Genomic DNA, 11,841 nt, shown 5'->3' on the forward strand with positions numbered 1-11,841 from the left:
ATGGTGTTATTAGACGTTGTGTGCCTGAGCATGAACAGGAACAAATCCTACATAAGTGTCACTCTGAATCCTATGGAGGACACCACGCTGGAGATAGAACTGCACACAAGGTACTACAATCTATTTTTTATTGGCCTACTCTCTTCAAAGATGCTCGTAAGTTTGTCTTATCTTGTGATGAATGTCAGAGAATAGGTAACATTAGTAGACGACAAGAAATGCCTATGAATTACTCTCTTGTTATTGAACCGTTTGATGTTTGGGGCTTTGATTATATGGGACCTTTTCCTGCCTCTAATGGTTATACACATATTTTAGTTGCTGTTGATTATGTTACTAAGTGGGTAGAAGCTATTCCAACTAGTAGTGCTGATCATAACATATCTATTAAAATGCTTAAAGAAGTTATTTTTCCGAGGTTTGGAGTCCCTAGATATCTTATGACTGATGGTGGTTCACATTTTATTCATGGTGCTTTCCGTAAGATGCTTGCTAAGTATGATGTCAATCATAGAATCACATCTCCTTATCATCCGCAGTCTAGTGGTCAAGCAGAGTTGAGAAATAGAGAGCTCAAATTAATTTTGCAAAAGACTGTGAATAGATCTAGAAAGAATTGGTCCAAAAAACTTGATGATGCATTATGGGCCTATAGAACTGCATACAAGAATCCTATGGGTATGTCTCCATATAAGATGGTTTATGGAAAAGCGTGTCATTTACCTCTTGAACTTGAACATAAGGCATATTGGGCTATTAAAGAGCTCAATTATGACTTCAAACTTGCTGGTGAGAAGAGGTTATTTGATATTAGCTCACTGGATGAATGGAGAACCCAAGCGTATGAGAATGCCAAGCTATTCAAAGAAAAAGTCAAACACTGGCATGATAAGAGGATACAAAAGCGTGAGTTTAACGTAGGAGACTATGTATTATTATTCAACTCTTGTTTAAGATTTTTTTGCAGGAAAACTCCTCTCAAAATGGGAAGGTCCTTACGTTATCGAGGAGGTCTATCATTCTGGTGCCATAAAAATCAACAACTTCGAAGGCACGAGTCCAAGGGTGGTAAACGATCAAAGAATTAAACATTATGTTTCAGGTAATCCTATCAATGCTGAAACTAATATTAGTGTGTTGGGGAACGTAGCAGAAATTCAAAATTTTCCTACGTGTCACCAAGATCTATCTATGGAGAAACCAGCAACGAGGGGAAGGAGAGTGCATCTACATACCCTTGTAGATCGCTAAGCGGAAGCGTTCAAGAGAACGGGGTTGAAGGAGTCGTACTCGTCGTGATCCAAATCATCGGAGATCCTAGTGCCGAACGGACGGCACCTCCGCATTCAACACACGTACAGCCCGGTGACGTCTCCCACGCCTTGATCCAGCAAGGAGAGAGGGAGAGGTTGAGGAAGACTCCATCCAGCAGCAGCACAACGGTGTGGTGGTGATGGAGGAGCGTGGTAGTCCAGCAGGGCTTCGCCAAGCACCGCGAGATATGAGGAGAAAGAGAGGTAGGGCTGCGCCAGGGAGAGGTGAAAATCATGTGTTGGCAGCCCCAAAACCCTCAAATATATATAGGGGGAGGGGAGGGGGCTGCGCCCCCTCTAGGGTTCCCTCCCCAGGGGTGGCGGCAGCCCCCAGATCCCATCTGGGTGGCGGCCAGAGGGGGAGAGAGAGGAGGCGCGCCTGGGGTGGGCCTCAGGGCCCATCTGCCCTAGGGTTTGCCCCCTCCCACTCTCCCCTGCGCCTTGGGCCCCTTGTGGGGGGCGCACCAGCCTACCTGGGGCTGGTTCCCTCCCACACTTGGCCCATGCAGCCCTCCGGGGTTGGTGGCCCCACTTGGTGGAGCCCCGGGACCCTCCCGGTGGTCCTGGTACGTTACCGGAAAAACCCGAAACTTTTCCGGTGACCAAAACAGGACTTCCTATATATAAATCTTTACCTCTGGACCATTCCGGAACTCCTCGTGACGTCCGGGATCTCATCCGGGACTCTGAACAACATTTGGTAACCACATACAAACTTCCTTTATAACCCTAGCGTCATCGAACCTTAAGTGTGTAGACCCTACGGGTTCGGGAACCATGCAGACATGACCGAGACGTTCTCCGGTCAATAACCAACAGCGGGATCTGGATACCCATGTTGGCTCCCACATGTTCCACAATGATCTCATCGGATGAACCACGATGTCAAGGACTCAATCGATCCCGTATACAATTCCCTTTGTCTAGCGGTATTGTACTTGCCCGAGATTCGATCGTCGGTATCCGATACCTTGTTCAATCTCGTTACCGGCAAGTCTCTTTACTCGTTCCATAACACATCATCCCGTGATCAACCCCTTAGTCACATTGTGCACATTATGATGATGTCCTACCGAGTGGGCGCAGAGATACCTCTCCGTCACACGGAGTGACAAATCCCAGTCTCGATTCGTGCCAACCCAACAGACACTTTCGGAGATACCTGTAGTGCACCTTTATAGTCACCCAGTTACGTTGTGACGTTTGGTACACCCAAAGCATTCCTGCGGTATCCGGGAGTTGCACAATCTCATGGTCTAAGGAAAAGATACTTGACATTATAAAAGCTTTAGCATACGAACTACACGATCTTTGTGCTAGGCTTAGGATTGGGTCTTGTCCATCACATCATTCTCCTAATGATGTGATCCCGTTATCAATGACATCCAATGTCCATGGTCAGGAAACCGTAACCATCTATTGATCAACGAGCTAGTCAACAAGAGGCTTACTAGGGACATGGTGTTGTCTATGTATCCACACATGTATCTAAGTTTCCTATCAATACAATTACAGCATGGATAATAAACGATTATCATGAACAAAGAAATATAATAATAACTTATTTATTATTGCCTCTAGGGCATATTTCCAACATAGTGAAACCGTGACCCCTGAGGAATACATAAGGTACACTTTCCAGAATGTTCCAGACTCCGAAAAGGTATAGGTATGTGGTATGGTAAGTAAACCGACTCCAAAACAACTCCAATAGCAATTTCTATCAGTTTTGGATTATTTAAGAATTTTAGGAAGAAAGAAGTAGTCCGAAAGGGACACGAGGCTCCCACGAGAGTGGAGGGCGACCCCCTACTGGGCGCGCCCCCATGTCTCGTGGGAACCTCGTGTGCCTCCCAGACTCTGTTTTCGTGCACATTACGTATTTTGGTCGGTAAAAATTCATTATATATACTCCCGAAGGTTTTGACCACCGTATCACGCAAATATCCCCTGTTTTTGTTTCGAGTTGTTTTCATTGCAGATCTAGAGCACCATGACTTCACCCTCCTCCAACAACGAAGACAAGGATGGTTGGCTATTGAAGATAGAGCTGAAAAGAGAAGAACTAGAAGAGATCAACAAGGATGAAGGGATCAAGAAGGCCACGAAGGTTCAAGCTCCGGCGGTGAAAGAAGAAGACATCCCTCAACCTTTACCTAACCTTTTCACCCCAATAGAGATTGAAGCTTTCAAGATGATTGAGTTAGCTCGCATACAGAACAAGTATCTTACACAGGAGAATATTCTGTTGAAGGAACATATCACCGGACTCAAGGGCATTATCCGCAAGTTGGAGGAGCTTTTACGCTCGATCTGCGATTATCCACCGTCATCATCACCACCTCCATCACCTCCGAGGACATAATCACACGGGTATGGGCACTCCCCTTGGCAACTGTCAAGCTTGGGGGAGGTGCCCCGGTATCTTATCACCATCACACTCCTATCTTTACTGTTTTATTTAGTTCGATCCTTTTAGTAGTATCTTGATCTAGTGGATTGAAGTTTTGATATCAAGTAGTTTGAGTTTTGCTTTGTGATCTCTTTTTGTAATCGAGTCCCTGAGCTATGTATAATAAATGTTAGTGTTGAGTCAAGGGCTTTGCTATGTTGCTATGATCTTGAGAAATTAGAAAGAATAAAAGAGTTCTTATTGATCTTATGGATAGTGATAACTTCACATATAGAAAGTATGAGGCATAAAAATTGTTGAGAATTGATGAATGTAGTTTTGGTCATCGTTGCAATTAATAGGAAGTGATAAGGAAAGAGGGGTTCACATATAAATATATTATCTTGGACACCTTTTATAATTGGGAGCACTCATTAAGTATGACATGCTAAAAGAGTTGACGTTGGACAAGGAAGAGAACGTAATGGTTTATGTTTTCGCACATCTCAGTTAAAGTATGTTGTCATTGACCTTCCAAATATGTTGAGCTTGCCTTTCCCCCTCATGCTAGCCAAATTCCTTGCACCAAGTAGAGATACTACTTGTGCTTCCAAATATCCTTAAACCCAGTTTTGCCATGAGAGTCCACCATACCTACCTATGGATTGAGTAAGATCCTTCAAGTAAGTTGTCATCGGTGCAAGCAATAAAAATTGCTCTCTAAATATGTATGACTTATTAGTGCAGAGAAAATAAGCTTTGTACGATCTTGTTGTGGAAGTAATAAAAGTGACGGACTGCATAATAAAGGTCCACATACAAGGGGCAATATAAAGTGATGTTCTTTTGCATTAAGATTTTGTGCATCCAACCCTAAACGCGCATGACAAACTCTGCTTCCCTCTGCGAAGGGCCTATCTTTTACTTTATGTTTTTACTTTATGCTTGAGTCAAGGTGATCTTCACCTTTCCCTTTTTCATTTTATCCTTTGGCAAGCTCCTCGTGTTTGAAAGATCATGATATATATATATATCCAATTGGATGTTAGTTAGCATGGGCTATTATTGTTGACACTACCTAAAGGTGAATACGTTGGGAGGCAACACAATAAGCCCCTATCTTTCTCAGTGTCCGGCTGAAACTCCATAACAACAAGTATTGGGTGAGTGTTAGCAATTATAGAAGACTACAAGATAGTTGAGTATGTGAACTTGTTGAAAAGCTCTATTGTTGACTCTTTCTGATGTTACGATAAATTGCAATTGCTTCAGTGACTGAGATTATAGTTTGTTAGTTCCCAATGAAGTTTTTGAACCATACTTGACATTGTGAATTGATTGTTACTTGAGCATAAGAAATCATATGATAAATTCTATATATGTTGCTGTTATAAGAATGTTCATGATGCCCTCATGTCCGTATTTTATTTTTATCGACACCTCTATCTCTAAACATGTGGACAAATTTTTTGATTTCGGCTTCCGCTTGAGGACAAACGAGGTCTAAGCTTGGGGGAGTTGATACGTCCATTTTGCATCATGCTTTTATACCATTATTTATTGCATTATGGCCTGTTATTACACATTATATCTCAATACTTATGGCTATTCTCTCTTATTTTACAAGGTTTATCATGAAGAGGGGGAATGCCGGCAACTGGAATTCTCGCTGGAAAAGGAGCAAACATTGGAAACCTATTCTGCACAGCTCCAGAAGTCCTGAAACTCCACGAAACAAATTTTTGGAATTAATAAGAATTTTTGAGCGAAAGAAATACACCAGGGGGCCCACACCCTGTCCAGGAGACAGGGGGGCGCCCCCCTATAGGGCGCCCCCCCTATCTTTTGGGCCCCCTGGTGGGCCTCCGGTGTCCATCTTCTGCTATATCATCGCCTTTTACCCTGGAAAAAATCGTGGGCAAGCTTGCGGGACGAAACTCCACCACCACGAGGCGGAACCTTGGCGGAATCAATCTAGGGCTCTGGCGGAGCTGTTCTTCCGGGGACACTTCCCTCCGGGAGGGGGAAATCATCACCAACATCATCACCAATGATCCTCTCATCGGGAGGGGGTCAATCGCCACCAACATCTTCACCAGCACCATCTCCTCTCAAAACCCTAGTTCATGTCTTGTATCCAATCTTGTATCAAAACCACAAATTGGTACCTGCGGGTTGCTAGTAGTGTTGATTACTCCTTGTAGTTGATGCTAATTGGTTTACTTGGTGGAAGATCATATGTTCAGATCCTTTATGCATATTATTACTCCTCCGATTATAAACATAAATATGCTTTGTGAGTAGTTACGTTTGTTCCTGAGGACATGGGTGAAGTCTTGCTATTAGTAGTCATGTGAATTTGGTGTTCGTTCGATATTTTGATGAGATGTATGTTGTCTTTTCCTCTAGTGGTGTTATGTGAACGTCGACTACATGACACTTCACCATTATTTGGGCGTAGAGGAAGGCATGGGGAAGTAATAAGTAGATGATGGGTTGCTAGAGTGACAGAAGCTTAAACCCTAGTTTATGCGTTGCTTCGTTAGGGGCTGATATGGATCCATATGTTTAATGATGTGGTTAGGTTTACCTTAATACTTCTTTTGTAGTTGCAGACGCTTGAAATAGGGGTTAATCATAAGTGGGATGCTTGTCCAAGTAAGGGCAGTACCCAAGTACCGGTCCACCCATGTATCAAATTATCAAAGTACCGAACGCGAATCATATGAACGTGATGAAAACTAGCTTGACGATAATTCCCATGTGTCCTCGGGAGTTCCTTTCTCATTATTAGAAATTGTCCGGGATTATCCTTTGCTACATAAAGGATTGGTCCACATTGCTGCACTTTACTTATTTTATTTACTTGTTACTCGTTACTATTTATTTTATCACAAAACTATCTATCACCTACAATTTCAGTGCTTGCAGAGAAAACCTTACTGAAAACTGCTTATCATTTCCTTCTGCTCCTCGTTGGGTTCGACACTCTTACTTATCAAAAGGACTATGATTGATCCCCTACACTTGTGGGTCATCACTGTCAAGAGCCGAGCCACCTCCTCACCAATAGCCTTGCGCCTTTCTTCATTGAAGCGGCGGAGAAACTGCTTGACCGGTTTAAACTTAGGATCAATATTGAGATTGTGCTCACACTACAAAAAAATACACTTCCGTGATGATACGTGTTTGTCACAGTAGGTCACGTTTTTTGTCATGCATGTACATCCATGACAAGTTTATGACAGAATCAAGATAGTCATACCTGTGCTGTCGTAGAAGTGTTCGATGACATTACCAAAATTATCATCACGGAAGTGTCCACTTCCATGACGATAAATCGCGCGTCACAGAACTGCTTTCGTCAAGGGTGACCGACACGTGGCATCCACCGTAACGGAACACCGTTAAGCTATCGGGTCGGGTTTTGGATCCGATAACCCGTTAACAGCCCCGACAAATGGGGATTTTCCACGTGTAAAATCATCATTGGCTGGAGGAAACACGTGTCGGCTCACCGTTGGGATAGATGTCATCCACTCATTGGACAGAAGGCGCCTATGATACGTCGACACGTGGCACGGCCCAACAGAGGCCCATTCCTGTGAAAAGGCCGGCCCGTTTGACTTGGTCAAAAGGTGGCGGGCCGGCCCATGGAAAGCCTGTTAACGGCCTGTTCGTATATAGCCCATTTACAGCCTGCTAACCCAAGGCCTGCTACGCCCTATCTGAATTAGGCCCAGTAGCGTCATCTGGGCAATCCAATATGATTCCAGCCCATTTTCACTTCTGGCCCATGTATGGCCCATGACGTCTTTCAGCCCATATGAGGCCCTATGTAACTCTTGGCCTATTAACGGCCCGTGGTGAAACTGGCCCGCAATGAACAGTGTATCACTTTACACCCACTAACGGCCCGTGGTGAAACTGGCCCGTAATGAATAGTATATCACTTTATACCCATTAAGGGCCCGTTATTCAGTTGGGCCGTTTCCAGCAAATGTTATCTTTCGGCCTTCTCAGAGCCCATTTATTCTTGGGCTCATTTCCAGCATTCGTTTACTTACGGCCCGTTACTGTCATTTTCAGCTTGTGGGCCAAATTCAGCTCGTGGTTACATCGGCCCGTTTGTGGTCCGTTAATACGTTGGGCCGTTTTCATAGCGTCATCAAATACGGCCTATTAACGATGGCCCGTTATGGTCATACGACCCGTATAAGGCCCATTGATGATACGACCTGTAGAAGGCCCATTGTTTCTACGGCCCGTAGAAGGCCCATTGTTTCTACGGCCCATAGAAGTCCCATTGTTTCTACGGCCCGTAGAAGGCCTATTGTTTCTATGGCCCGTAGAAGGCCTACTGTTTCTACAGCCCGTAGAAGGCCCACTGTTTGTACGGCCCATAGGAGGCCCAGTGTCACTACAGTAAATAATAGCACATGGTTATTGTGGCCTAGTTTTAAAAAGAACTGCACTGACTACAAGCAAACAAATAAACAAGACAACAAGGAAATAAATAAGCAAGCAACTTATGCTAGACTATCACGGCTGTTACACATATTACATCCACTGGGCATCAAAGTTCGCCACCAGTGCAAATATAGGGAACAAAGCAGCATATCATATACACTGGTTGTCAAAGTTGGCGACCAGCGCAAATAAACGCCGTAGCAAAACAAATCCAGAACTGAAACCACTTCAGAAGATCTCAAGAAACAATATCCTGGGTACCCATAATGCTGGCAAGATGCTTAGCAAGCTTATTAACTTTATCTTGTTTGGCGCTTAAATCCTCCAGCGCTTGCTGTTGCACCAGAAAATATGCATCTGAATTCTGTAGGGACTTCCTTAGTCCTTCAGCTTCCTGTCGCAACACATCTGATCGATGTCTTTCAACTTGTAGTTGAGACTCAAGAAGACGAACTGATTCAGGCAGCGAGTTCGAAGAGCTTGTGCCAGCAGTAGTGGCCAGTAACTCGAACACTACATCAAGACATGACTTTTGGGTTCCCTCACTGTCATCAAGATAGTTTTTATCAGCTTTCTTGGAGACCAACATGGATGTCTCACAATCTTGAACCTTATCTTCATTACTTCCTTTACCATTGGAAAACGCAATACTGTTCTCCAATATTTTGTCCGCATTCTAAAAGAGAAACAAGCAGGCACATCACATGTTTACCATGTTGTATATGAAACTCATTTTGGTAAATGAGTTCAGTAGTAAAGTGGACAAGATAACAGCATGAAACAAACATATATCTATGTGCCATGGTCACTTTATGGTCTATATCATTCTAGTTTTTGTTGCCAAATCAAGATAGAGACACAGTTCAAATAATATTAGTTCAAGACAAAGCAGAATAGACAGAATATAAGTGTGGGTAACTATAGAGCAATAACAACATTTGTAATGTGCATGACATGAGAACATAACTGTTTATTCAATTGAAACTGAAATCAACATAGAGCAGGTTACAACAGCAAACCAGTTAAAGAAACAAGTTTAAAACATACCTGTTGCGCCATTGGAGTTTCAATTCCATCCTTCAAATTTGAAAATAGTTGGTATCAGTAAATACAGTAATGCAAGAGCAAAGGAGTATGAACCATAGCTACAGAACCTGACCTGAGAACAAATCTTCTTCTCCTTTAAGCGTTGAGTTGGGATTCGGAGTGGTGGTTGTCGGTGTCAAAACCGGCGGATCTCGGGTAGGGGGTCCCGAACTGTGCGTCTAGGCGGATGGTAACAGGAGACAAGGGACACGATGTTTTTACCCAGGTTCGGGCCCTCTCAATGGAGGTAAAAGCCTACTCCTGCCTGATTAATATTGATGATATGGGTAGTACAAGAGTTGATCTACCACGAGATCAGAGAGGCTAAACCCTAGAAGCTAGACTATGGTATGATTGTTGTTCGTCCTACGGACTAAAACTCTCTGGTTTATATAGACACCGGAGAGGGCTAGGGCTACATAGAGTCAGTTACATTGGAAGGAGATCTACATATCGTATCACCAAGCTTGCCTTCCATGCCAAGGAAAGTCCTATCCGGACACGGGACGAAGTCTTCAATCTTGTATCTTCATAGTCCGGGAGTCCGGCCAAAGGTCATAGTCCGGCCATCCGGACACCCCCTAATCCAGGACTCCCTCAGTAGCTGAAAGTGCAACTATCCCTAGGTGGTTTTGGTAATTCATAACAACATATAGCTCATTGAGCTAATGCTATTCCAAGACTATTGTTTCAGGAAAGCTCAATGAATGGCATGGCATGGATGATGAAAGTGGATCCCTCAAAATACTAAGGACAAAGGATTGGCTCAAGCTCAAATGCTCAAGACTCTTCATTTTACATTTTAGTGATCCAAGATCACATTGAGTCTATAGGAAAAGCCAATACTATCAAGAAGGGATGAGGTGTTGCTTAATGAGCCTCTTGCTTCATGTGCTTAGTGATATGCTCCAAAACCCTCAACTACTTCCCCACATCCACAAATGACCTAAACCTAAAGCCAAAATCGGTCACACCGATTCTTTCTATCCGGCGCCACCGATTCCAAAAGTCATAGACACTGCCACAAACCCTAAGCAAATCGGTCTTACCGATAGGGATCTCGGTTTCACCGAGATGGCATTGCAATCTCTCTGTTTCCCTTCGTAACGTTTCGGTCTAACCGAAGTGAGCGATCGGTCCCATCGAGATTGCAATGTAAACTCTCTGTTTCCTTTTTGTAACATTTTGGTCTCATCGAAAAGAGCAAATCGGTCCCACCGAGTTTACCTGACCAACTCTCTGGAAAGCTCATTACCAAAATCGGACTTACCGAGTTTGTGTAATCGGTCTTACCGAGATTACGTTATGCCCTAACCCTAACAGAATCGGTCTCACCGAGATGCATTTCGGTCCCGCCGAAAATCACTAACGGTCACTAGGTTTACTAAATCGGTCCGACCAAGTTTAACTATTCGGTCCCACCGAGTTTGGTAAATTGTGTGTAACGGTTAGATTTTGTGTGGAGGCTATATACATCTCTCCACCTCCTCTTCATTCGTGGGGAGAGCCATCATACTAAACCTACACTTCCAACTTACCATTTCTGAGAAAGAACCACCTACTCATGTGTTGAGGCCAAGATATTCCATTCCTACCATATGAATCTTGATCTCTAGCCTTCCCCAAGTTGCTTTCCACTCAAACCCTCTTTCCACCAGATCCAAATCCTATGAGAGAGAGTTGAGTGTTGGGGAGACTATCATTTGAAGCACAAGAGCAAGGAGTTCATCATCAATGCAACATTTGTTACTTCTTGGAGAGTGGTGTCTCCTAGATTGGCTAGGTGTCACTTGGGAGCCTCCGACAAGATTGTGGAGTTGAACCAAGGAGTTTGTAAGGCAAGGAGATTGCCTACTTCGTGAAGATCTACCGCTAGTGAGGCAAGTCCTTCGTGGGCGACGGCCATGGTGGGATAGACAAGGTTGCTTCTTCGTGGACCCTTCATGGGTGGAGCCCTCCGTGGACTCGCGCAGCTGTTACCCTTCGTGGGTTGAAGTCTCCATCAACGTGGATGTACGATAGCACCACCTATCGGAACCACACCAAAAACATCCGTGTCTCCAATTGCGTTTGAATCCTCCAAACCCTTCCCTTTACTTTCTTGCAAGTTGCATGCTTTAATTTCCGCTGCCTATACACTCTTTGCATGCTTGCTTGTATTGTGTGATGATTGCTTGACTTGTCCTAAAATAGCTAAAATCTGCCAAACTCTAAAATTGGGAAAAGGTTAAGTTTTTATTGGTAAAGTAGTCTAATCACCCCCCCTCTAGACATACTTCAAGGTCCTACAGTAGCCCCTGAACTAGGCTTCAATGACGACGAGTCCGGCGTGCAAATTGTCTTCGGCATTGCAAGGCGGGTTCCTCCTCCAAATACTCCATAGAAGATGTTGAACACAAGGATAGTGTCCGGCTTTGCAAAATAATTTCCACATACCACCGTAGAGAGAATAATATTCACACAAATCTAATCTGCTGACGTATTTCGTAGTGTGACATCACACTATGGCCAAGCCTTTATTCAAATCGTTTTACTGTTCCACCTCGGTGCGTTTAGCGAGGCGGTTTCCTTGGCATGTCT

Source organism: Triticum aestivum, chromosome 5B (assembly GCF_018294505.1).
Source record: "Triticum aestivum cultivar Chinese Spring chromosome 5B, IWGSC CS RefSeq v2.1, whole genome shotgun sequence".
Classification (NCBI taxonomy): Eukaryota; Viridiplantae; Streptophyta; class Magnoliopsida; order Poales; family Poaceae; genus Triticum; species Triticum aestivum.